This window comes from Monodelphis domestica, chromosome 5 (assembly GCF_027887165.1).
Source record: "Monodelphis domestica isolate mMonDom1 chromosome 5, mMonDom1.pri, whole genome shotgun sequence".
Classification (NCBI taxonomy): domain Eukaryota; kingdom Metazoa; phylum Chordata; class Mammalia; order Didelphimorphia; family Didelphidae; genus Monodelphis; species Monodelphis domestica.
In genome coordinates, this window is record NC_077231.1 from 110374801 (window position 1) to 110396453 (window position 21653).

Genomic DNA, 21653 nt, shown 5'->3' on the forward strand with positions numbered 1-21653 from the left:
TTTCTTTTTCCCCCAGTGGTTGGGGGGGAGAGAGAAAAGGAAAAAGAAAGAAAGAAAGAAAGAAAGAAAGAAAGAAAGAAAGAAAGAAAGAAAGAAAGAAAAGAAAGAAAGAAAGAAAGAAAGAAAGAAAGAAAGAAAGAAAGAAAGAAAGAAAGAAAGAAAGAAAGAAAGAAAGAAAGAAAGAAAGAAAGAAAGAAAGAAAGGAAGAAAGGAAGGAAGAAGGAAGGAAGGAAGGAAGGAAGGAAGGAAGGAAGGAAGGAAGGAAGGAAGGAAGGAAGGAAGGAAGGAAGGAAGGAAGGAAGGAAGGAAGGAAGGAAGGAAGGAAGGAAGGAAGGAAGGAAGGAAAGAAGAAAGAAAGAAAGAAAGAAAGAAAGAAAGAAAGAAAGAAAGAAAGAAAGAAAGAAAGAAAGAAAGAAAGAAAAGAAAGAAAGAAAGAAAGAAAGAAAGAAAGAAAGAAAGAAAGAAAGAAAGAAAGAAAGAAAAGAAAGAAAGAAAGAAAGGAAGAAGAAAGGAAGGAAGGAAGGAAGGAAGGAAGGAAGGAAGGAAGGAAGGAAGAAAGAAAGAAAGAAAGAAAGAAAGAAAGAAAGAAAGAAAGAAAGAAAGAAAGAAAGAAAGAAAGAAAGAAAGAAAGAAAGAAAGAAAGAAAGAAAGAAAGAAAGAAAGAAAGAAAGAAAGAAAGAAAGAAAGAAAGAAAGAAAGAAAGAAAGAAAGAAAGAAAGAAAGAAAGAAAAAAAGAAAGAAAAAAAGAAAGAAGAAAAGGAGAGACAGAGACAGAGGGAAAGAAAGAGAGAAGAAAAGGAGAGACAGAGACAGAGGGAAAGGGAAAGGAAGAGGTAGCAAGGAAGAGAAGGCAGAAGGGAGGGAGTAAGGAAGAGAAAGAAAAGAAAATGAAAGAAAAAACAAGTAGTCAATCAACAAGTAGCTCCAAAGTGAAATCTGCTAAATAGCTTATAGTATGTGGAGAGGGATAAAAGAGGAGGTGTATAAAAAGGGAAGGAAGAGAGAAGACAAAGTTAAAAATGGCTAAACCTCTCTTGCTCATTCTACAATCCATCATAGCATATTAGCGAAAAGGATCTTTAGGTACCATCAAGTCAAACTCCTTCCTCTTACAAACATAGGATGAGAAAATTGGCAGGCTGGAGCACTGAAACTCATACAAAAACATATCTAGTAAGCAGCAGAAACAAGGCTATAATTCTCATCTCCTACGTCCAGTTCAGCACAATTTCTGTCACTTCTCACTAATTACTTTTTTAAATCACCCAAACTATATGCACAAAACTATGTTGACCATTAAAGGAGACATTATAGGTGATGGAAAGCTGTACAGGACTTCTGAGGTCATGGAGATCTGCATCTTCATTTTATTTTAGCACCCTCATTTACAAGTTTTAAAAAACAACACAATTGTTAAAAGGTCTGGAGAAGTTAAATAATTTGCTTGAAGTTACACAAGTAACCAGAAAAGTCAGGTCCTCCGACTGCAAATTCAACAGATTTTCCATTATCAGCATGCTGCCTCTGAGAACAGCAGTAGATTGTGTCTGTCCTCAGAGAACTTCTACTCCAGAATAACATGCATGAATCAAATCAGGCAACAAGCTAATACTGCATCTAACTGAGTGCCAAAGTGTATGATCTAGAAAATAAGCACCAAAGGCATTTCGGAAAGATCAGGAAGAGCAAGAGTGAAGACTTCAAGGTGAGGTAGCATTTGGAAAGGTTGAGAGAAGGGAGCATATTGCAGTGGGAAGAGTTTGAGTAAAAATCCTAATGAAACAATGATGATTTGCCTTTTTGGTAACTGAAACATGAAGGCGTCACCTTTTTTCAACAGAGAAAGTGTCTGGGCCCTTCTAATACAGAGTAAGGAACATGGTCAAACTCAGCTCCAGAATCTTGTTCACTTTAAATTCATTCAGAGGGATCCTATTCCCTTGGTCAAATTCTGTTGGGTAGGGGCCAGGAAAACCATTCCTCAGAAAATGAACATCTATGGGAGAGATGGAAAGAGAAGGGGCAGAACCAGGTAACAGAAAAAACAGTCCCACGACAAGTGCTGTCCACTGGGGAAAAGAACAGCCTCTCCCCTCCCTCCTTCTTTCTTCCTAACCTATGCTACCAGCAGCACCCCCAACATTATTCCCACCTTCTGCCAGATGGTGCCTGTGAAAACTGTCTGTGCTGCCTGGGTATGGGCTTAAAGTCCTGCCACCACAGCCTCAGACTCAGGATGACTATGGTTTAAAATTGGATTCATGACAAATAGCCATTGATCATGCCCCTGAAATACCATTAACATCCACTACTGGTCTACTGGAAAGTCTCAAAAGCCAAGTAAGGCAAAAGAAGGTGCCAAAGCTATTTCAAAATCAATCTATAATCCAGGGAGAAAGGTGAAAGGAGAGTCTGACTCAGAGATGGGAACTTGCCTGCCAAACTCCTCAGGCAACTCGATCATGCCAGAAGACATTTTTGAAATTTCCCCTTTTCATAAACTTTAGCAATCCCAACAGAATTTTCCTTCTCCTCCCCCCCCCCAATCCCCAAGGGGAGAAATGAAAAATAGCATCTATAGCATCTCTCACTATAGGGCTGAGGGTGTGCCTGAGAACATACTGTTACCTGAAAAGACAATGGAAAATTTACTCCATGGAATATCCAGATCTTTGGTCAAGCACAGGCCCCTACCTGACTAAAACTGGACTCTCACAAGTATCTCTTAACTGTTAAACCCAATGGCTGTTTCCTTAGCTCTAACCTTTTCTTTTCCTCTTTCCATCTTTCTACAGCTTTTGACTCACTCTCTCCTCCTGAATATTCTCTTCTCCCTTGTGTTCCACAGCAGTGTTTATTCCAGGTTTTCCTCCTAATTTACCTGACTGTCCCCTCTCAATTTTTTTGTTAGATCCTTATCCAACCCTGGATGTCCCCGAAGGCTCTGTTCTGGGCCCTTTTCTCTTTTTTATTTATCTTCTCTTAGTAAAATCATCTCCCATGAATTCAAGTATCATCTTTTGGACTCCCAGACCTATATAGCCAGACTTAATCTTTCTTCAGCTCCAATCCTGTCTTGCCAATTACCTACTGGTCATCTGCACCTTGATGTCCCATAAGCACCTCAATTTCAGCATCTGAGATGTAATTCATCATCTTCTCATTTAAACCTTTTTTTTCTCCAAAATCCCTTATTTCTTTTGTGGGCATCATTAACCTTCTGGTCCCCCCATCACTCCCTTACACACCCTGCACTCTTCCATATCACTTGCCTTCCTTTCCTATATTCAATGAGGTCCCAGGTCTTATTGATTCCATCTCCACAACATTTTTCACATACCTACTATTTTTTCTTACACAACCAATATCTTACTTAGCTCAGTGTCTTGTCATCTCCTCAGCTGCCTACTGCAGTAGCCTCCTAATTGGCATCATTGCTTTCAATTTCTCCCCTGTGATTTTATGTAGCTACCAGAATACTCTTCCTAATACACAGGTCTAACAAATCACTCCCTTGATCAAAAATCTTCAGTGGCTCCCTATTGCCCCTTAGATAAAATGCAAACTTTTCAGCTTGGCACTTAAATTCCTTTACAATCCACCTACAATTTAATTTTTTTTAAGTTTTATCAAATTTTTTGGCTTTCCATTATAAACATTTACAGATTACTCCCACTTTGTAAGACATCTCATGGAAAAATAATAAAATGATAATTAACATATATAAATATCCATTAAAACATACATAAATAAATAACATTTATATAGTCCTTACTTTGTACCAGATACTGTGCTAAATGTTTTACAATTATTATCTCATTTGATCCTTACAACAGTCCTCAAATGTAGCTGTTATTATTTCTATTTTAGAAATAAGGAAACCAAGGCAAACAGAAATAATGTGATTTCCCCAGAGCTATAGTTAGTATCTACAACTGGATTTATACTAGTCTTATGAACTCCAGCCCTAGCACTCTCTCACTAGCACCACATTCAAAATAAAATAATAAGCAAAACTAATAACAGAATGACCTATCTGTAAGTGCATGCAACATTCCACCTTCTTAGCACTCCTTTATTTCTTTTTTTAACAGAAATCTATTTGCTTTTTCTCTTATTAGGAAAAAAAAGAAAAGGTTTTTTAAAAATAACAAATATGCCTCTTCAAGCAAAGCAAACATCCTCAATGGCTACATACAAAAATATAAACATCTCATTCTGTGTGTATATATATATATATATATATATATATATATATATATATATATATATATATATACACACACACAGTCCTCTCTGAAATGGATACCATGTTTTTGGAATCATAAATGTAGTGATCTTTATTCTTACAACCTGCAAAGTAGTTTGTTTTACAGTAACCTTCCTGTATACATTTTTCTCTTGGTTCTGTTCATTTCATTCTTTATCAGTTTATAAAAGTCTTCAAAACTGTTCAACCAATTTAATTTCAGATTCATAAACTCTATGTTCCAGCTAAACTGGTTTATCATTTGTTCATCAATCTCAGTTTTTCACCTTCTACCTCTATAGCTTTCACAAAGGCTGTCTTCCAGGTCTGGTATTGACTCCTTTTTCAGCTCCACTTGTTAGAATCTCTAACTTCCTTCAAAGGATTAGCAACGGAAAGGCTTCTTTGATTCTCTCTCCCTTCACTATGGTGCTTTCATCCTCTTCAAATTTTCTTGGAGATATTTATTATATATGTGTGTATGTATGTGTATACACACACACATAGATAGTTAGGTGGACAGACATGGTATTTCACTAGGAGATTAAACTTTTTGAGGAATCATTTTGCTTTTGTCTTTGTGTTACCAGTACATAGCACAGTAACATAGTAGGTGCTTAATAATCGGCTTTTATTTCATTAAATATTTATTGAATTCAGCTCCTTAAACACATTTATATGCCTCTGTTCTAGAGCAGGTATCAGTTTGGTTTTGTCCCAGAAGAGTCCAAATAATTCTATTATTATAGATCCAAAATTAGGCCATAATCTTAGGGTCATTTTTCAAAACTTGATGTCCCAATTTCCCTAGATTCGTTTGCCTTCCATGGCATTTGTCTATTTTCATGAGGCTACGGTCATATTATCCAGATCTTGTGGAGAGCTATAATGCTGAGCTGCTTGTATTTTTCTGGTGAGGAAACTAAGTCCCAGAGGGGAAATGCCAAAATCATACAGTAAGAAAATGATAAAGCAAGAACTTGAATGTAGGTCCTTTTGACTCTGGGTCCAGTACTATTTGCACAATCCCACCCTACTGTCACTAAGCATGCACCAACAATAGGCATCATCCCTCCTTAGTGAGTTGTAAGGAGTAAAATGCAGAGAGGGTTGGGCTTAGAGTCAAGAAAAGACATGAGTTCAAATTTTACCTCAGTTGTTTATTAGAAATATGACATGGATAAGTCATTTATCTTCTCTCTATCTTCATTTTTCTCATCTATAAAATGAGCGGGTTGAGTCATAAAAAATCTAAATAAATATAAAGCCGCCTTGAGATGGTACACAAAACTGGATAATAGGTCAGTCAGGAAAGAGAGGGAAGAGAATACAATGCAAAGTTACAGTATTCACCTCAGAGTCTGAGAGAAAGTAACAAAATTTCTGTCTTTATTCTAACACTGGGGCTTCATGACCTTGCAGTTTCTTGGGTTCCAGACAAGGAAGATGTAAGACAAAAGGATAAAAAGAAGAGAAATGTAATAAGGAGACATAGGAGTAGGAGTAACTGGATAGGATAAAAAAATCCAAATCTGTAGCCCCAAATTCAAGACTTTTGCAGCTTGCCCTCAGCCTGTCTTTCTAGCCTTATTTCATTTTACTGACCTTCAGGTGGTCTATAAGCATGTCAAAATAGGCTACTACTCTGTTCCCTCGGCCCATATCCTGTTACTTCGACTGTTGTTCTCCCCTTGTTTACATTTCTTAATGTGTTTATCTTAAAATTCCCAAGTAACTCCCTCTGTCCCTCCCCTCCCAGAATTTGACAAATATATATATATATATATATATATATATATATATATATATATGTATGTATGTATATATAAAAGTACTACATCCTGCTTTTTTATCAGTTTTTTCTCAGGAGGTAGATTCACAAAAGTCATTCTTCAAATGCAATTTCTGTTGCTGTATACAGTGCTCTCTTGGTTCTACTCATTTTACTCTTTAAAATTTCATGTAGGTCTTTGAAATTTTTTATTAACCTGCTTGTCACCTCTCTTGGCACACTAGTATTCCATCACAATACTATGCCACAATCTGCTTAGCCATTCCCAATTGATGGGGACCTCCTCAATTTCCATTTCTTTACCATCAGCTACCACAGAACTACAATAAATATTTTAGAACATACAGGATTTCTTTCCCTTTTTCCTTGATCACCTTAGGAAACAAACCTAATTGTGGCATTGCTGGGTTGAAAGGTATACACGGTTTTTTTTAACTCTTTGGATAGAATTCCAGATTGCTCTCCAAAGTCGTTGTATCAGTTCGGTTCTATTAACAGTATCCCAATATTTCCACATTCTGCCCAGCATTTGTCATTTTTCCTTTCTAGAATGTTAGTCAATCTGACAGGTGTGAGGTGAAATATGAGTTGTTTGATTTGCATTTCATTAATCAATAATGGCTTAGAGCATTTTTTCACATGGCTATATATAATTTTGCTTTCTATACCCAAAAACTATCTATTAATATCTTTTGACCACTTATCAATTGGAGAATAGTTCACATTTTTATAAATTTGGCAAAGTTCTCTATATAGCAAGAACCTATCCACTCTCCCAGGTACAGATCAAATACATCTTTTCCTTGTTCTTCCCCTGCCCTGAACTCTCAAAACTTTTGTGCACCTCTCTTATTCAGTTAAATCATTCTACTTTCATTGGAGCTTTATTTTCCCCAAAAGAATAGAATCAGGTACCATATCTCAATTATATTTATATCTTTGCATTTTCCTCCACACCTAGTTCAGGGCACATAGCGGACTCTTAAAAATATAATCGAATAAAGAAAAAGAACATGAGGCTACAAGTAGGATTCTTACTTTTTTCCACATGAAATTATTTCAGGAGAAATAGCAGAATATGAACTGTATGTCAGCAACAGGTTACCAATTGTATGTAATTGATGAACCAATACAACTTTCATGCCCTTTAATGTCCAAGGGTATCCAGATAATACTGTTTATGCATTATTATACAAATTAATACTTTATTTTTTATTTTTCCTGTAAATTTTTTTTATTTTTATTTAGCATGTTTTTCCATGGTTACATGATTCATAATCTCTCCCTACCCTGCTCTCTCTTGCCCTCTCCCAAAGCTGACAAGCAGCTGCATTGGGTAATACATGTATCATTGTTCAAAACCTATTTCTATATTATTTGTATTTGCAGTAGAGTGATCCTTTAACATCAATCACATCCCTATTGCACTACGTGATTGAGCATCTATTTTTCTTCTGCATTTCTGGTTCCACATGTCTTTCTCTGGATGTGGAATAAATTAATACTTTAAAAGAGAATAGAAGTTGTTGAGAGTATTGAAAAATCAGAAAGGAGGGAAACTGGATAAGTTGCTGTCCATATTATGATCTTCAAATGCCACCTCTCATTCTTACAACTTATATGACCTTGGGCAAATCACTTAACTTTGTTTGGCCCCAGTTTCCTCACCTGAAAAATAAGGCTGACCTAGAAGTTCTCCGAGGTCCTTTCTATCTCTAGATCTATGATCTTATGATAATCAGAGATGTGGGATGACTTGCCCAGACTCACGAAGTTAATAAAAACCAAGATTCAAATCCAAGTTTCTTGACTTTGAGACCAGTGCTTTTTCCATTAAGTGAATCCATATAATGTATGGACAAAACTTACATTCTAGGGGTCCTTCATTCAGCCCATTCTCCTTTCCCTAATCAGGACTAAACTACGCTAAAGAATTTATATCCTTTTAAAAGAAATCAGATGATGTCATTTGCATTAGTAACTTGTTCTCTTGCTCTCTTCTTGCCACTCCTCAGCTTAAGAAACTTCAATGACTTTTTATTGCTTATAAAATAAGATACAAACTCATGTTTAGTATTTAAAACCCTTCACAATGTGAATCCAACCTATCTTTCCAGGCTCCAATTCACTCCAATATGCTACAATCCATCCAAACTAATCTGCTTACTGTTCTTTGTACCTAACATTTGTCTTCTGTGCTTATAACACTCTTTCTATTTGCCTCTTCCTCCTGAAAACCCAAGTTTTCATCCAGACTCAGTTGAAGTGTCAACCATATAATAAATATTTCCTGATTTCTTCATATAGAAATCGCTTTCTATTTATTTTGTTACATATTTTGTATTTTGTATTTCTATATCTGGGTTTGCATTTTCTCTCCTACCCATTCCAGGTGAATATATGTTCCTTGAGGACAAGGTCTGTTTTGCTTTTGTTTATCTTCAATGTAAAATAATATGAAAAAATTATAACCTTCATAAATGTTTGTTGAAATGAGTTTAATTCCACAAAATTAACCTTGCCTTGTCTTATTACAAAGTATTTTAATGTACCTCTTAATCCTAGATACAACAAATCCTAGATACAGCAAATGAAGTAAGAAATTCCTTGGCAATGTTCAGTTCCTCAATGAGTTCTTTAAAAGGTAAAGACTCATAAAGTGAGAAGATATTGTCCTCGAATACACAGAATCCTAGATCTGGAAGGGCTATAGAAATGATCTAGTCAGAGGACTTCCAAACTTTGTTTTCCAAAAAGAAAAAAAAAGTTCACCCACACCCTCATTTCACAAAATAATTAACGTAAATATTTGTCTTAGCTTGTATTTTATTAAATAAAATAAGAATTTATTGTAAGTTATAACAAAAATATTAAACATAAAACAATGTAACAGATAATGCAGTAGTTATCTAGTGATAAATTTGTTGTAATTTTAATATTTATAACTATTCCTATTAATAATTATTATTGTGGTGGTGATTTTTGAAATGTCATTCTCATTCTATCAAATACATATTAAAATAGTCTTAGAACAAGAGACTTTATTCCTTTATATTTAAAGTTCATGCATAAAATTATACCTTTTTTGTAGTTGAATAAAAGTATCTGGTTTTAAGTTCACCTTCCATACGCTCATTGAAATCACCTTTGGTACAATTCCAGCAGGAGACATGATGTTGTGGACAATATGTACCTCATTCTGTTCCCATGTAATTTTTATTTCTTCTGCACTTAAAAAGGTTTTTTTGTTCCATAAAGCTTGGAGGCTATGAATATCTGGTTCAGTAACATCTATTTAAAATATTGTCTTTAAATTCTTATAGATGACTTGATCACTACTGAACACTGATATATATTGAATATTGATGTATATTGAACCAATGTGCTGATTGATATTGGCATCCTGATATAATATGTTGGCCAATATTATTGACAAATATTAAACCAATAAACTGAATAGAACAAGATATCATCATAAAGAATTTTTTACTCACAGTTGTTTCACTTTAATATTATTCCTTAAAATTTAAGAATAAAGTTTTCAACTAGAAATCATCATCCCAGATATTAACATAATATAAACTGCATGAAACCAGAAAGTTTCTAAAATACCTCTGATTACATAGCAGAAGAAATAAAAATCATGTGGCAAGAGGATAAGGAATAAATCATCCCCATCACCTACACTGCTACAGGACTTGTCCAGAAAATATCTTCTGTGATCCTTTAGAAGGAGAGTTTACCTCCTGATTCTTTTATTCATCTTTTTTAAAGTAGCTATTTTATTCCCTGGTAGAATATTGAGTATAAAATAATAGATTAGTGACTATCCCTCAATTTTTTACATGTGAACTCCATTGAATAACAATGTTTGCCCAATACTAATAATTTGATTAATGTATATCATTAATCATATTACTATAATCTTTTTAAACCATAATTGAGTGTTTTTATAACATTTCCAGCAAAAGCCCTACTTTTTAAAAAATGTGTAATGTACAGTAGTACATTTTATGTCAGAATTATTTGACAGATCAAAGAATTCTTTATTTGCCTGTAGTCTCCCTCCACCCAAAGTTAAAATGTTCAGATACAAATGCTTGCTTCAAGGTAAAATCACAAGGAAAATCAATTAACTCTTCTCTTTTGGAATAACATCAAATGTATCATATTTGTCCATAGCAAAATGATTCTTTATACAATTACATAAAAAGTCTAGGTCTTTAGGATAAAATGGAAATACTTCTTTAGATTGTTCAAATGATCAGCATATAGATCTTTACTTTCATCTATTTCATTTGGAGGAGTGACATTGTATCACATTAATATTATTTTATCCATAACTAAATTTATTTAACTGTAATAACTTTTACTTTTTGAATCAGTTTGGAATTGAAGACATTGTATTGGTTAAAATGCTCAGTTTTTCAAATCCTACCAAAGCTACAAGTTTTAAGAGGAAATTCTATTAAAATGAATTTTTCTTCCTTTTTGTTACTATTGATAAAAATGGGGATTTCTTATTTTAAGTACCCTTCAAATTACTTTAGTGTGATGAAGTTGGCATGTTTTGCAATAATACCGAGGTACCTATGTTCTATGCTGCTATCACTCATTTTTTCAGTCTTCTTTTTATGACCCATTTTATAAAGTTGATTACTCTTATAATGAATTAAAAAACCATCTGTTACTCCTGACATGTCTTAATACAAGTGATTGTGAGGGATCCAGTGTGTTCTTCTGATTGCATAATTCTCTCACATTATATCTTTTTTCCAGTAAACTATGAATTATTTTAAAGTCTTTTCTCAATTTATCATTGCCAACAAGAAGTTTCCAAAGTAACAAAGCTTCCCTAATATCATTTTCAACAATATATAGTACAAACTTATTCAAACAATTATCTTTAATGAAATCTCTTGCTTCATCCATTTGCAATACAAAATAGGAAGACTTTAAGTTTTTCAGTTAATTGATCACAAAGGTCTTCAACACCCTAGGTTTCCCATTACATTTCCAGCAAATGGAAACATTTGAAGGTGCTTTACATGTAATTGCTGGGCATTGCTTCAACTATATCAGTTAGCTACAGGTAACATCAATATTTCTTCCAGCAAATGAGGCTTTTTATACAACACAAAACAAGCAATACTTTTGATGTCACAGACTTTTTTTGTTTGGTTTTATTTATCTAATTTTCTGTGAGAAAAGTTTCTTGTCTTTTTTATGTATTCTGTAGGTAGGTACATTTTAAAGATAGTATTTCATTTATAAGCCTTCAAGTGATTTATAGCTAAAACAATGTGAAAGGTTAAATACAGCAGTCTTTCCTCTCCATTAGGAACCGTTCTTGTAAATGCTGTTGCTAAATATGGTGAAATGTATTTTCCAGATTTAGACTTTTTACTTTGTGCTACTATATTTTGACTACTTCAACCATTTCTATTGTTTTTACTTTAATATTTTTAGCAATTCCAGTTGATTTTCTCTTTGAAGTGGTTGTATATTTAATTGTGTCAAATGGTATTTTACTTTTAAGAAAAACTAAAGACAAAAATGAAAGACAATTACATTTAATTTGAAATTTTCAGACTCTCAGCTTGGATTTCTTAAGTTATTTCAATTCCTTTTTTAAGTTGCATATTTTTGGAAACAAACATTATATTTATAAAAAATGATAAGAAAGTCTAGAAATTATGGTACTTTAACTTCTTTGCAAAACCATTTAACTTCAAGTATATATACTTTACATTCAAAAACAGCAAGAAATATGATACAATTCCTCTATATCATAAGCCTTACATTGAATAAAGGTGATTTTGCCAAATTATGGCCATGTTGAAATATACCAGCCAATTCAAGTCTGATCCTCCTCATTTTACAGATGATAAAAACATCCTCTATAAAGTTAAAAGATCAGTGTGGGCTAGAAGAGTCAGGGGCTGGTCTATTCTGGACTTAGCTCTCTGTCTTCTACAAAATTTCTTAGCTTGTAAACTGTCAATAGATTCCCTTGTTAATCCTGAGTGTTCATAAGGAGACCAATAAGCAGATACTAAACAGGAAAGTACAAGGCTGAAACCAAGAATATGTACACATTATATCACAATTTCATCACTGTTATATTGCCTTGAGTAAGAGGCACCCTACTCTTTAAGATCTGATTTTACTTATTTTATTAATATCTCTTTTGTTAGTGGGCATTAAGAATTCATAACTCACAAAATTGTCATGAGGATGAATGAGGCAACATGCAGGAAGGGCTCAAACTAATTAGAAAGAAGACGCTCTGTAGATTTGAGGTGGTCTTCTTTTTATTATTTAACATTGTAAATTTCACCTCCTGATCACCTACCACTTTTGTACTGGAGCCGACTAATTCAGAGATGCACAGTTGTCTTCCCAACCATACTATCACCAGGATTGGATCGTAGGACTTCTTCATTATTTGTAGCTCCCTTTTGTCTGGAAGAACTTGGGTTTTTAAATATTGTACGTAAGTGAAAAGCCGCTAGAAAGGTTTAATCTTATTTTTTCAAAGAGCTCCCCCAAGTTGAAGACACTCAAAAGGAAGGATAACGTTAAGGTTTTCTTTGTCAGCTGATTCAAATAAGTTTCTTCTGCCAGACATTCTGTTCTTCCAGGCAGAAAGGCAATAAGGAGAAGGAATTTAAGGACCAATGAAAGTATAATTAGGTGAGGGGTACCTTGGAGAGGATACGCTGAGTAGTGGAAAAGGCATTTCACTTGGGCAAGCCTCTCTAAGATGGGAATGATCACAACTGCCAGAAAGAAAACTTGGTAAAGGCTGAGCACAAATGCTGGCATTCATCTAATAAATGAATGATGCTGAGATCATTCACAAGAACACAAATTGAGAGCAAGAAAAGATCCTAAAGGTCACTGAGTATAAAACTTTCAGTTTCTACAAATGAGGAAATTAAGGCCCAGAGATGGGGGGGCGGGGGGAAATCTTGCCAAAATCCAAGAATTTCAGTCTTGAGTATATCCCATTCCTCCTAGACTTGAAGAATTTTAATTCATTTTTGATCCTACATATCTTTCTTCTGAACCCTTTGAAATATGCTTTCAAAACTAGGGTGTAAGCCAGATTGTGCTCTTTCTCTAATACAAACTGTAGGATGGATTTATTAACTTCCACCTATAGTTCTCATTATTTCCGCCCCAATAACCAGTTCCTCCTTGTTTTTAGACTCAGAACCAGAATAGAATTGCAACTTGTTGGTTCCTCCTCCTTTCAAAGTATGACATTTTCATTGGGGCAAGTAAAGATGTTATTTGGTACTCTGCTTTTGACTGAGAGCTTTAGTAGATATCTGGATAATTGAAGTCAATCATTCTAGCCACAGATCTCAGCTCTATATTAGGTTTATGATCTGTTTATCAAATCCTCTTTCTGTGGAGGTAGCCTATAGTGTACTCTAATGATGAAATCATTCTGATTATTCCCTTTTTTCAACTTCACTCAAATACAAGCATCCTTTCTACAATGTGAGGGTTAGCATAGTATCCCCAGGATCTGAAAAAAAAACACTTAAATTTTTAACCCTCTTTTAATATCAGAGAAGTCTGAATATTTTCTTTTTCTCTTATGAAGTGTTTATAGTATTTTATTGTAACCTTTGGGTTAAGTATTTGGTCATAGGCTATATGTAAGTCAAGGTTAAGCTATCTCTACAATTTTAGCTTTTGTGGGTCATCAGTTGGCATTCATCTTTTTTTTCACAAAATTTAACTTTTTACTGATTTTAACTTTAAAAAAGAAATTGTGTATATTTAAGGTATTAAAAGATAAAGTATTTTTTTCTTTTTTTAATTTTATAATATTCTATTTTATCATTTCCAAGTATTATTCATTAAAGACAAAGATCATTTTCTTTTCCTCCCCCCACACCCCATAGCCAACACGTGATTCCACTGGGTATCACATGTGTTCTTGATTCGAACCCATTGTCATGTTGTTAATATTTGCATTAGAGTGTTCGTTTAGAGTCTCTTCTCTGTCATGTCCCCTCAACCGCTGCAGTCAGGCAGTTGCTTTTCCTCAGTGTTTCTACTCCCACAGTTTGTCCTCTGCTTATGGATAGTGTTTTTTTCCTTGGTCTCTGCAGATTGTTCAGGGACGTTGCATTGCCACTAATGGAGAAGTCCATTAAGTTCGATTATACCACAGTATATTAGTCTCTGTGTACAATGTTCTCCTGGTTCTGCTCCTTTTGCTCTGCATCACTTCCTGGAGGTTGTTCCAGTCTCCATGGAATTCCTCCACTTTATTATTCTTTTGAGCACAATAGTATTCCATCACCAACATATACCACAATTTGTTCAGCCATTCCCCAATTGAAGGGCATCCCCTCATTTTCCAATTTTTGGCCAAAAGATAAAGTATTTTGATGTTATACAATAATATAAATATATTTTACATGTTTCTGCATAACTAAACTTTTCCTGTGTCATCTACTGGCCTTCACATGTCATTCAGAGCTTCCACAAAACTCCCCCAAAATTCCCACTTAATTTCTCATGTTGACCCCCTCCATATATCAAAACCTTGATGGGGAAACTTATGATTTGGAAGAGATACCTGTACTACTATGCTTCCTTTCTCTCTGATTTCTGGATTTCCTCCATCTTAATAATGCAATGCTATCCCATCTCGTTTCATTTACCTATTCTTTTGGGTGTTTCAAACTGAGTTACATCCATCCAAAGACACAGCCTAATGATGAGTTTCATCCTACTAGTTCTTAATGATACCTGTGAAGTCAAAATTGTTTCCTTTTATTAGGACATCTAGTTCCTGCCGTTCATGTCCTAATCTTTGAGTATTTGTATAACAAACATTAGAGGCTCTGCATTTTACTGCAGGTTTCTTTCTTATATTTTGTCTCTATTGAAATTTATGGGAATCTAGGCCATTATTCTTCCATTTTTGAGGCTAATCTCTATAGCATTTAACTTAAAAGATACACATAAGCAGTTTTCTTTCTCTCTAACACTTTTTGATTTAAAATTCTTTGATTAGATTTTCAAGACACCTAGAAAATCCATATTTATTGGCTTTTTTTAACTGTACTCCATATCTGGCTATGAATCTGTTAATACATTGTTAACCATGATCCAGAAATCCAAATCCCATTCTCAGATATGACCTTCTTACCCACCTATTCATCTCCCTGAAAAAAATTTTCTAGTCCGCACCCCTTGTCTTCACTGAACAACAATGAGAAAACTATAACTATGTCCCCAATTGTGCCTTCAGGATCTTGCCCAAGATTTCTTAGTAATTGGCAATAGTTTTTAAGTTCTTTCTGGCAGGGCCATTTATACAAAAAGTGAAAAATTGTTCTCTATTTAGTAAGTCTTGGATAGTTCTCTATTGTCTCTTGAATACATTAGGTGAGAAAACAATAGAACTCTGTTATCAGATTAACAAGTAGCAGCTTTAGCTGCCCTAAGCATGGTATCATTAACTACTTTTACTATTCTTCCCTTCTTCTTTTGATTTTTACTGGAATATCTGTTAACCTCTATGATTCTTCAAGATCATTCTTTGAAAGAAAAGTAGCTTCTTCCTCCCAAGAGCATCTAGCTCTCTCCAGGAAAAGGCTCAAATCTGCTTTTAAGTTCCATCTGTATCACTGTCCTTCCATTCTTTTTTTCCTTGGTATGACATTCTTCAAATCTCTAATATCCTGATATGGACCATTAGCCCTTTTTTAACCTCAGATCCCCTTTTTCCCATGGAATCTTCACCTCTGTCTTCTTTAAAGGCAGAAAAACAACCTGAAGTGTATGGAAGGATTTCTAAATTCTTTCACCTTCTCTTCATGAGCATTACCCTCTCCATGAAAGTTACTGGCACTATTTCTCCTACTTGCCTAATGGCTACGGTTTTCAGCCTTGTTTCTTGAAAGTACTTCTGGCTCTTTATACTTTAACCATGAATACATCCTTTAAACTTTTTATATACAACTAACTGCACCCAAATTATTTTCCTTTGTCTCATCCACTCCACAGCCACAACTATATTCATCTCTTTCAGCCTTGTACCAATCTCTTGCCTATTTCACTTATTAGCCTCACTTTCCACTTAATCAATATACTTAGTCTTCTTTATAAAACAAAAACATGACCTTCTATTTTAGAATTAATACAAAATATTGGTCCCATGGCAGAAAAGAAAGGGTTTAGGCAATTGAGATTGAGTGTCTTGCCCAGGGTCCCACAGCTAGGAAGTTTCTGAGGCTAGACTTGAACCCAAAGTCTTTTGTCTCTAGGTCTGACTCTCTATTCACCAAGACACCTAGGTGCCCCTAATTTACTTAGCCTTCTAATGATTCCCTTTGCCTTTCTTACTTTGCCTTCCAATTCTAATATTCTATAGATAAAATGACTCCCAAAGCCAGAATTAGAACCCACATGTACCCATTCCTACCCACTACTTTTTTCCACTATACAATAGTGCCAGAGGTTCTGGGGGGGGGGGGAAATTAGATGTTAAGGTCAGCCAATCCAGCCATTGTGAAAGTCCCTTCCTCCCTCTTCCAGATCTAACATTTGTCCTTGTTGAATGGTGAGGGCAATGGACCTCTGTCAACCTCTCCAACATAAAAAAATCTTTTAAAAATTATTTTTATTGCAAAAGATAAGAATGTCAGAAATCATTCTTGAAGGGTTGAGAATTAAATTTGAAAAGAGGAAGTAAAAACAATGAGAGTAGTCAGCTTTTTCCTCAGAGTTTGTCTAAGAAAGGGAGGACAAATAAGAAAATAGCTTTAGGGGATCATAGGTTTTAGTAAGAGATTTTTTTTTTAAGAATGGGGCACAACTAGGGAAACATTGAAGATGGTGAGGGGCTTAAGGGGGTCAATTGTTGAAAAAACAGGAGGGATGAACTGAAGAACAGATAGCGAAGATTTGGCCTTGGAAGGTGAAGAACCACCTTATTATTAGAAACTGAAGTAAGAAAGAAGAGAGTGGAAAATAATTACAGAGGTTTCAAAATGAAGAGAGTTTAGGGCAAATGACATCTAATTTTTCAGTAAATTATGAACTAATGTTCTCAGCTGAACAATTTGGTGTAGGGTAAAGTATAGAAGGTTTAAAGGGGGAGAAAGGATTTAGTATAGCTTCTGTTGGCAATGGGATAGGGAAACAATTCAGGAGGAATTAAATGATTACCTCATTGCAATTAGAGCCAATTTGAGAATAATCAAGACAAACAAGAGTACAGAGATATTAGAACATTGATGGAGTATTAATTCAAAGAAGTAAAAGTTCTTAAAGAAAATGACAACCTTGGAACTCAAAACACAGAAGCTTTTGAGAAGAAAAAGACCATGACGAAGAAAGAACACATGAATTCTAGACATAATAAAATAACTGACATTGAAAAACAGAGTAGGAATAGACAATTTATATCTCCTAAAAGAATGTAATAAATGAAAAAATCTGAATACCCAAACATAAGAAATAATACCACTTTAACAAAAACTGCTGGAAAAAATTGGAAAACAGTATGGCAGAAGCTTGATATAGATCCATATCTCATACCCTACACCAAGATAAGGTCAAAATGGGTATATGGTTTAGATGTAAAGAATGATACATAACTAAATTAGGGGAACATAGAGTAGTTTACCTGACAGATCATTGGAAAACAGAAAAAGGACCTACTTGTACAAAATATATATATATATATATATACATATATATATATTTATAGCTGCTCTTTTTGTGGTGGCAAAGAATTTGAAGGGGATATCCATCAGTTGGGGAATGACTGAACAAATTGTGATACATGTTGGTAATGGAATGCTATTGTGCTATAAAAATGATAAGTGAGATGATTTCAGAAAAAGCTACAAAGGTCTGCAGAACCTGATGCAGAGCAAAATAAGCAGAACTGGGAGAATATTGTACACAATAGCAGCAATATTGGGCAATGATTATCTGTGAAAACTTGGCTACTCTCAGCAGTGCAATGAGCTGGGACAATTCTGAAAGATTTATGACAAGGAATGTCATCCACCTCCAGAAATAGAATTGTTAGAGTCATCTTTCATCTTGGGGTTGTGGTTATGTATTACTTTGCTCTTACAACAATAACCAATATGGAAGTGTGTTTTGCATGACAATAAAAAAAATTTTAAAGAAATAATACCCAAAACCTATACCTAAATTTTGAATATAAACAACAAAGTATCAGAGAAAGTCCTCAGGTGAGATACTTCAAGGCAAGAAGCAATAAAATTTCACAAATTCTACAAGAAATGAAAAAATTTCATAAGCGATCTAAAGAAACACTTCCAGCAATGAAGAGATGTTGTTTCAAATCAAGATTACAATGTAGCCATGAGAAATCAGAAAAAAGAAAGGAAAAGAACATTATAGAAGAAAGGTTCACCTTGGCAATCTGAATGTCAACCTGAAAATCAGACATTCTGGAAAAACTGAGTCAATTATGAATTAAAGGTGGACTTTCAACAATAAGATGTATTTAACCCCTCCTGAAAAGAAAAAAAATGTTTTACAATAGAAGTGAGCAGGGCATTCAACTTGCAAATATTTTGAATCTTAGCAGCATGAACAAGGTTTCTACTTGCTAAAATATGACTCCAAACCTTGTCTGTCTTCATATGTATATGCTATGCAAATGTCGCTGAAATATTATGTTTGGCTGATCTATCCCCAACTCTCTCAAATTCTGAAGTTTATATGAAATAAAGATCAAGAATGCAACAATAATATTATGATAGTGGATTTTAAATTCTTAACAAAAAAAAAGAAAAGGCATTATTCTTTGTATGTATGTTGAATTAAATAACCTGGAAGGTCCCACTGGTCACCCTCTTTTTTGGGTCTAGGTTTGTGATTTTATTGGTGGAGGAAACCCCATCCTGCCTCCAGGACTTAGGTTCTATGTTCCTGTGATAAATTGAAAGTTAAATTGTTCCCAAATATCAAAATCTTTTAAGAGGATGTACATGTGTAAATTGGTATCCTATTCCTTCTTAAGATATTCTCATGTTGGAAAGAGGACAGAAATATGGTTTAGTTGGAAGAGTAATGGATTAAGAGTAAGAAAACTTGAATTCTAGTCACAACTACATGACCTTCACACCTAGTCCCAACTCTATGCATGCCGACGTTGTCAGATGTGGCTGATGTTATGGTTATTTCTGTAGAATCTTTCTTACAAAAGAAAGTTTGCTGGGTAGACAAAATTAGGAGGGTTTTATTCAGAAATGACTGATATAAAAATAAAAGTCATCATTAAAGCTTTTAAAAAAATTATTCATTCAAAATTCATTTATTAAATGACTACTACATTCTGTCCTCTGAACTAGAGTTATAAATACTGTACACAATTGAGTCAGTCCTTGCCCTGGAGGAGCTTACATTCTATTGTTTGGATTGTGCTTCATTTCTACATTAATTCTCACATAATATTTTATGTAACACAAAGAAAACACCTAAGAAAACTCCAATATAATACCTGTTTCCATATTTAATGATGAAATCAAAAGTTCTAAAAGTCCCCTAAGACAAATAAAATAATCTAGATCAAAGGGGTTTTGATTCAAGGCCCTAAATAATAAGATTCACAAGTATAGATTTTAAGTATCTGCACTGATTATCTTGTATTTATATATATGCGTAATATATATAAATTTTATTTTTAAATTTTATTTTAAATTTAAATTATTGTTAGTATTTTGTTATTTTAAAGTTTATGTATTTATATGTATTATATATTTTTATATATAAATACAAGATAGACAGTGCAGGTACTTAAAATCTATACATACATATATAAAAGTATATGTATTCACCTTCTAAAATAGGCCTCTGGACCTGAAGACCCTACCCAGATATTAAGTTCTCTCTCTGTTCCTCAGAATAGGGCCATAAAAATCACTGGCCTATATTTTGGGTATGCGGGGGGGGGGGGGGGGAGGGGGGAAGGGTTTGATGTATATCCAAAAAATGTCCCCGTGTCACTGCTATTTTTCTGTAGCAATCTCATTATGATGAAGGCCAAGACAAGGAATAAATCACCCTTTCTCATCAATACAGAGCAAACTCTCCATACCTGGCTTGCTGCCCAGCCTCATTTTATGACAAGTGGTTGTTTTCTGGCTTGGACATACCCAACCTCCTGGCCTGATACCTTGGCCTGACCATTGAAGAGATGTGTAGGGCTAGATTCCAAAGCAATTGAATGTTTTATACAGAGTTGGTCCTGAAAAACTGGAGAACTATTTTTAGTTTTGATAATTCAAGCCTATGCAGATTCCTTGGGATTGACAAGAGCTACTTTGAACCCTTTAAAATGGCGCCTTTCCAGGGATATACCCCTGCACGACCAGACATCATTCTTGAACTACCATCATCAACCAGTTCTAGATATTGCACTAATTCAGTGTGTGACCAAGGAGAGGCCACTTCACACGCACTTCAGCTTCTTCATCTTGAAAATCAGGATGCCCCTTCTGGGTCTAAATCCAAGATTATATCATTTTTGTCACATCTGAATTATTATTATTATATGCATAGGAGTTCCCTGCCTGTGGACACATGCATGTGGACACATGCATGCATAGATAATGTAATTCACCAGGGACCACAAAGACTGTCACCCCATTAGTCACACTATCCTGTAAATATCTATGGCCCTCCGTCTGGCTGGTGTCTCATCTGGGAGAGTAGCCAATTAATTCAAAATAGAGAAGACAAAAAGGTAAAACTCCAGGTTTCTTGGTCCCACCCAGAAGGCTGAAGTTTCTTGGCTTCATGGTTTCCATGGCTAATTCCTAAGAAGCCTTTCAATGGTACACAAGAGAGACTGAAATAAAGCAACACTCATTGAAGATGGAGGCAGTAACAGGACAAAACAAACAAATTTGCAAGACCTGAGACTCTGTCATGCATTCCTTAAGATGAGTTTATAAAGAATGTTCTTTTTACCAGTATATGCATATACTGTACTAACTCTCTTCTTAATCCAGCCCACAAGGAGTCTGGGGGAATCAAGGTGGCCTTACAACTCATCTATTTAACCTTTCTCATTTGCCATGGGATGAAGGAATGGATTGACACAGGTTTAGGAGGGCAGAATCGAATGGCCTGAGGGTGGAACATAGTAAGCTGATGTCGCTTGGTTCTTAGAATGGATGGGGAGGATAACCAAGTTATCATCTTCACCCAAGACAGAGAGCTTCCAAAATGAAAGGCGGTCCAAGGGGTCAGGATAATGAGGCTGTACATAGCTAGCTGTATTGGGACATCCACTGTATTACACCATTATATTTTGCATTTTTTTTAAAAGCAGGTCTGTATTAGTGAGTTGGTATCTGAGATGTAAAACCAAGACCTATTTAAATGAGCTAACTCATACTATGATTATTCCAGATTTCTATATAAATAGGGCTCAACAAAAGTTGATGTCATTGTAATGTGGGCAACCCTTGGTTCCCCAACCCTTCTATCTGTCTGATTATTATGGAATAAACCTTGAATTTTAAGTGCCTCCTTAGTAAAGTATAAACTAGAGTAGAACAGATAGGGAAAGGATTCTAGTTCTTG

The 21653-nt window shown here is 34.7% G+C and overlaps 1 protein-coding gene across 12 annotated transcripts in view; it reads right to left on the bottom strand.

The window, feature by feature from the left end:
• CACNA1C (calcium voltage-gated channel subunit alpha1 C) overlaps window positions 1–21653 on the bottom strand; it is a 997067-nt gene that overhangs the window by 711917 nt on the left and 263497 nt on the right. The window lies entirely within an intron of this gene.